Source organism: Diceros bicornis, chromosome 38 (genome assembly GCF_020826845.1).
Source record: "Diceros bicornis minor isolate mBicDic1 chromosome 38, mDicBic1.mat.cur, whole genome shotgun sequence".
Taxonomy (NCBI): domain Eukaryota; kingdom Metazoa; phylum Chordata; class Mammalia; order Perissodactyla; family Rhinocerotidae; genus Diceros; species Diceros bicornis.
In genome coordinates this window covers 19,846,814-19,854,044 of record NC_080777.1, presented here as the reverse complement: position 1 = coordinate 19,854,044, position 7,231 = coordinate 19,846,814, and positions in this window count along the sequence as shown.

Below are 7,231 nucleotides of genomic sequence, written 5' to 3'. Positions count from 1 at the left end.
AAGGTACCATGCTAATATAAGATGTTAATAATAGGGGAAATTGGGAGTGGGGTATAGAGGAACACGGTCCTATCTTCATAATTTTTCTGTAAATCTAAATATGTTCTAAATAAAAGCTGTTTTACAAATCATAATCCTGTATGACATTCAGTGTATTACTAGAAATTTCATAATTACAAATCAGTTTCAAACTCTTAAATATTTCTCAACTCTTAAATAACATATCCTGGGACGTATTATTACAGTACTTGTTCATTCCCTCAAATGCCTCTTCTCCTTTTGCCTAGGTGCAAAGCTTCCCAGTAGACTACTTCCTTGCCTCACTTGTAGGTAAGTGTGGCTCTGTGTCTAAATTCTCATTAATGAAGTGTGAATGGAAATCATATCAGCAACTCCCGTCTCACCTGTTTAAAAGAAACTTGGCCTGTGCTCACTCTTACTTTCCTCTCTGCCTGTGAGGGGCCATGAGCGGAACTACACAGAAAATCACATTTCAAGGATGGCAGAGCCCCTAACTGTTTCTGAAATGAATACTCCGAGCAGATCCTACATACCTATCCTACACATTACATAAGAGAGAAGTAAATTTATCTCTTTTCTGAGACATTCCATTTTAGGTCTTTTTAAAATTTTTTTCAGCTTTCTTTCTAATATAATAATGTATCCTATGCATTACTTTGTCTCCAATGCATCGTCCAGTTGAATGTCTAACTACACTAATATATTTTTATAGTAATGGGCACAAAATTTACAATTTACGAACTATAGAAATGCTTCATTTATTCAGTAATTTAGTAGGAACTAAACAGTATTTTATAAGAATATTCTCCAGAAATGCAAACCTTATACCCCTTTATGGCCTCAAACTGTTTTACTGTAATTCTTTTGATGGAGATTTTTCTAAATTTCTTATACAAGCATACTAAGTACTCAAAATGACCATCAGTTACCTTATGCTGTTGTAATAACATAAAACATAGTGATTATTTTGGCACATACGCTTGTATTGCTCTATACTAAATGACTCTGTATTGCTATAATTTTTGTGTTTATGTCACTTTCACAAGCATCAGCTTATCATCTGGGTACCTAGCATCACATGTAATTGTTCTAACACTCTCTTTAAAAAATGTGTTACTCTTGGTTAAGGTGGTTACCGAAAGGAAGTTATGACACCAAAATGTGTCTGAATTAAGAGTACTTTTTCCAGGAGTAATTCGATGCACTCAGTGATTAGAAAACATGAGATTTTGTACCTCTGTAACATGTGGTTTGATTAGATATGATTTATACTTATGAAATTAGAACCCCAGAGGACTACTACTAATCTACTTTTGCCTATTGTGAACCAAGGATTTTGGAAGTAATTTCTAATCTTTGGAAATATTTAACTAATATTAAATATTTCTAGATTGGGCCAGTCTCATTTTCTTAATGGCCATGACGACATGCATCTACCTAAAATTCAAGGATTTAAGTTTGTTTTTGTTCTGTTGATTCAGTTATTGAAACACATATTCATTTATCCAACAAAAAAGATACCAAGCACTGACCATGTGCCTGTTGTATTGCTACGTTTGGGGAACAAAACAATGGAGAATGTGGACACAGTGGTTGAGTTATTAGATACAGGTAATATCTATTGTTTCCTTTTTTTTTTTTTTTTTTTTTTTTGGTGAGGCGATCAGTCCTGTACTAACATCTGCCAATCCTCCTCTTTTTTTTGCAGAGGAAGACTGGCCCTGGGTTAACATGCGTGCCCATCTTCCTCTACTTTATATGGGACGCTGCCACAGCATGGCTTGCCAAGCCGTGTGACGGTGCACGCCCAGGATCCAAACCAGCTAACCCTAGGCCGCCGCAGCGGAGCGTGCACACTTAATCGCTTGTGCCACCGGGCCGGCCCGTTTCCTTCTTTTAATATTAGGATTCCTGTGTTTTAGCTGGCACTGGTTACCAGCAAGATGTTATATTCCTTAGCATTTCTTGCGACAAGTTGTGATCATATGGCCAAATTCTGGCAAATAAGAGGTGAAAAGAAGGAATGTGTGTCGTGGTTATTCTCTCAGGGCCAGCTGCATAATTTGCAAGGTTCAATGCAAAATAAAAAACAAGGACTTTGTTAAAAATTATTAAGAATTTCAAGGTGGTCACAGTGGAGCATTAAACCAAGCATGGAGCCCTTCTAAGTGCCGGGTCCTTGGAATCTGCGTAGGTGGCACATCTGTGAAGCAGACCCTGCAAGCTCTTAATAGGAACATGGTTGAATAGTGCTTGTACTTTTATCCCTTCCTTGCTTCTGAAATACAAAAATTATGTCAGGATCTGGAAGAGTCATGGATCCAAGATAAAAGCCCTGTGATGAGATTGAAACAGCTACCCATTATCCCTAGACTAACTACCTATTTCTTCATTATTATGTGAGATTGAAATAGAAATCTTATGTAAGCTATTAGAATTTTTAGTCTTTTCACTATAGCACAATGCCAGATGCCAAAGTTACATACACACATTTTCAAAAGGCAACCTTGTAAATTTGATTCTATCTTATTTCAATACCCACACAATTGAATTTTCATTACCGTTATGTTAAATTTCTAGAGATATAAATTAAAGTTGAATTGGTAAACTGGTAGAAAGTTATTTATTTAAGTCATCCTAAATTGCCTTTAATATGGTTGAGCATATGCTCATTGTACCCTGCTTTATAAAGACATGTTTCTTTGATATTTGATTTCATTTAATGAATCATTAATTTTATTAATTAATGTTGATGTCAGTTATGTCAGACTGTTGATACATATAAAATTTACATAATGTTTCCACTTGAGCTGACTTCATTACTCTCATTATCATCAATATCAGAAGTTATACTGAATACATAGTTTATTCTAGGCAATTGTGAATAAACTAGGTGCATGGGGGTAACATAAGGCATTGTCATCCCCTTTAAGAATGGTAAAATCAAAATTGTGTGACAGAGAACATACATTCTTTCTTATCTACTCATATAGATATGTGGATGGATATATAGATGATAGATAGGTGGATAAATGGATAGCAATACAGTGTAAAAATATATGGAAAAGAGCAAAGTTTTAATGTAGTAGTATATTTTTTAAGAATAAGATCCTTTCTACTAACTGAAACCTATGTACAAATTACAATACAAGTACAAATTATCCAAAGAATACGAATTAAATTGATCTCTACTTTCTGGTTGAAATCAGATTGAAATATCATGTGGGAAGCTATGTCCCGGTCCTTCAACAGCACCAATGACCTCTTTGATGGCATCAGACTGATTTCTGTGAACTCTTAAGAATGTAAACATACAGCATAAAAACTATTATTTTAATAATACATCAAAGTCAAGAACTCTAATTTTTTTGTGCCAAGCATTTTGTTGCAATGCGAAATTCACTTAACTCCTCTGGGACCTGGGTTCCTCACATATAAAGTTACATCTACTTGTGCTATAAATTCTCTTTCAATTTTAAAATTTCTATGACTTCATGTACAAAATAGAACTCTGGGTGAGAGACATTGGAAAATATCAACGGGGATGATAGCTGTTAGCTGAGACCTGAAATGTGAGTAAGACCTTAATAAATTAAGAGAGTATGAGAGGACATTCCAGATAAAGCAAATGACGTATAATTTGAGAATTTGAATGCATGTCCCGGTAACAAGGAATATATGTGTTTATCATTGCTTGAAAGTTTAATTTTCACTTTTTTTTTTTTTTTTTGTGAGGAGGACCAGCCCTGAGCTAACATCCAATGCCAATCCTCCTCTTTTTTGCTGAGGAAGACTGGCCCTGGGCTAACATCCATGCCCATCTTCCCCCACTTTATATGGGACGCCGCCACAGCATGGCCTAACAAGCGGTGCGTCGGTGCGCACCCGGGATCCGAACCGGCGAACCCCGGGCCGCCGCAGCGGAACGTGCGCACTTAACCGCTTGCGCCACCGGGCTGGCCCCTTAATTTTCACTTTTGATCCAAACACTTTGATTCTGGAAGAGTAAACATTTTTTTAAACATTGCTAAACACAGCGATTTACTCAGTTGTTCAGAGAGATTTAAAAATTAATGCCGCTTTCCATTGGCAAGGATTCCTGTATACAGTCAGATATATTTGGCATTTGCGGTAACACAGCCACAATTCCAATAGAGCAGTTGTTAAAACCATGATGTCTATTATCCCATGATGACTGAAGGATGAGATGGAGTAGAAAGAAAACACAATGAATGATTTATTAGGTTAAGTCTCTTTGTACAATAAATTAAATGCCTGAAAATTTGTGTCAGTCATGTTGACTACAGGGATTCCAGCAAAGTATATCTAAAATTCAGAGATAAGATATCTTTAAAAAAGACAAATCATTAAAGTCAACGCATGACAGATTCAACTGTCTATTCAGAATTTTGCTTTTAAAAAAAGTTTATCAAAATAGATCAATGTACAGTCACGCATCGCTTAACAGCAGAAATATGTCCTGAGGAATACAACATTAGGTGATTTCGTGTTGTGTGAACATCGTAGGGTGTGCTTACACAAATCTGGATGGTATGGCCTACTACACACCTAGGTTATATGGTACTAATCTCAAGGGACCAGTGTCCTGTATGCGTTCTGTCACTGACCGAAACGTCGTTATGCGGCACACAACTATAAAAGAAGGCTGTAACTTTGTCAGTTGCATTGCCATTTACAAAAGGAAGAATGTCTCAACAAAGTTAGGTTGCCTATATGGATTTTAAACAAAGGGGAGCCCATGAATAGTAATTCATTTATAGTTCTCCAATACTATCCAGAGGCATGCATGCCTTGATCAGTCTATTTCCTGTTTTAAATATTTGTTTTCTATGTTAAAACTTCTGAAGCGTGTTACTCTCAATAGGCAGCATTAACATGGTAATACTTATTTTTCTTTTAGTTTTCCAAAACTAGCAGTTTTTTATTGCTATAGACTGAATGTTCATGTCCTCCCAAATTCATATGTTGAAACCTAATATCCAATGTGATGGTATTTGGAGGTGTGACCCTTGGAAGGTGATTAGGTCATGAGGGTGGAACCTCCATGAATGGGATTAATGCCCTTATAAGAGAGGACCTAGAGAGCACCCTCATGCCTTGTACCATGTGAGGACACAGGAGAAGACAATCTTCTATGCACTAGTGTGCAGACTCTCATTAGACACTGAGTCTGCCTGCACCTTGATCTTGGACTTCCCAGCCTCCAGATCTGTGAGAAATAAATGTTTCTTGTTTAATCCACCCAGTCTGTGGTATTTTTGTTATAACAATCTGAACGGACGAAGACATTTATAAACTTGGTAAAACTTCTTAAAATCACTGGTGTCTTAAAAATCATAAATTTAGCTTATGCCTGAATATGGAGTACTTCAGTGCCTCTTGCTTATTTATTAACAAACATTTTAAAGAACTAAGTGCCTGACACAGTTGTAAGTATTATACAAATATCAACCCATTTAATTCACAGAGCAACCCAGTGAAGTCTATTTTTATCACTACTTTACAGATTGAATATGCCAAGGCACAGAAAGGTGAAATAATTTCCCAAGGTTACACAACTGATAAATAATAGAACCAGGATTTAAGTGGAAGCATTTTAGTTCCAGACTCTATGCTTTTAAGAACTATACTTTTAATTTCTTTAAAAAATTGCAATATGGTATTGTCATAAGCATTTATACATTTTCTTTTTAGTAACCTCATTCATGGTCTCTCCGTATTTCAAGAAAACCTTAGAGACCACAAATGCCTCATGTTGTAATAATTTTAGTGATTTTTTTTTTTTTTGCTGGAAAAGATTTGGCCTGAGCTAATATCTGTAGTCAGTCTTCTTCTCTCTCTTTTTTTAATTTATTATTTTATTTTATGTGTTTCCTCCTCAAAGCCCTGGTATATAGTTGTATATGTTCTAGTAGTAAGTCCTTCTAGTTCTCTGTGAGCTGCCGCCACAGCATGGCTACTGACAGAGAAGTGGTGTGGTTCCATGCCTGGGAACTGAACCCAGGTTGCCGATCAGAGCACAGTGAACTTTAACCACTAGGCCGTCAGAGCTGGCTCTTTAGTGAATTTTTAAAGTGTATTAATTATCCATTCACTTCAATTACTTCATTTGTTGAAGTTGTGTTTTTTAAAATGATAATTGAGTGTTTATACGTGGTAGTTGAAAACCCTGGAAATTAATTTTCCTTTAGCCATATGCAAATTACTGCATACTTAATAGCATAACAAAATTTCTTGCTCAGATACTAACCATATCCCTTAGGTCCTTAATTTCTTTGTCTCCCAGCTCTTTTTTACTCAGTCAGAATCATTCATTCGATGGCTTTTATTTGTTTGTTTGCATTCAAAGCACAACCCATATTCATATGAAGTTAGTAACCACATTATTTTCCTGTGGCTGTTGTAACAAATTACCCCAAACTGAGTGGCTTAAAACAATTTAAATTTATTTTCTCACATTTCTGGAAGGTAGAAGTAAGTAATCAGTATTCCTGGGCTGAAACCAAGGTGCCTGCAGGGCCATACTCCCTGCAGAAGCTCTTGGAGAGAATTCATTCCTTGTCACTTCCAGGTTTTGGTGGCTGCTGGCATTTTTAGCTCCTGGAAACCTCACTCCAATATCTGACTCTGACTTCACATTGTCTTCTCCTCTGTGTGTGCAGTCAAATCTCCCTCTGCTCCTCTCTGAGAAGGACACACATGATTCCATGTATTCTCACCAGGGTAAACTAGGATAATCTCATCCTCTCAAAATTCTTAATTTAATTACATCTTTAAAATCCCATTTTCAAAGTAAAGTAACATTTATAGGAGTTGAGAGTTGACATCTTTGTAAGCTTTTATTTAACCTACTATAATAACATAGAGGAAGTTGCTAGAGAATTAATTCGTGGTTTTCTCATAAACTGAAAGGAGGTTCTATGAACATAAGTTTAATGCCTAAGCGTCTTTTACACATATCCAAAATTACAGTATTCAAATAAGGTTAGGATTATGGCTGCTAGACTAATTTTTAAATGTCTAGACAGATAAAACATATATGTGAATGTGAGTGGCTTCTATTTTTAATCGTTTAATTCTAAATTATCCAGTTATTCATTTATTCAATCAACTTTTTTTTATTGTGGTAAAAAGACACATAACATTAAATTTACCCGCTTAACTATTTTTAAGTGTACAGTTCAATAGT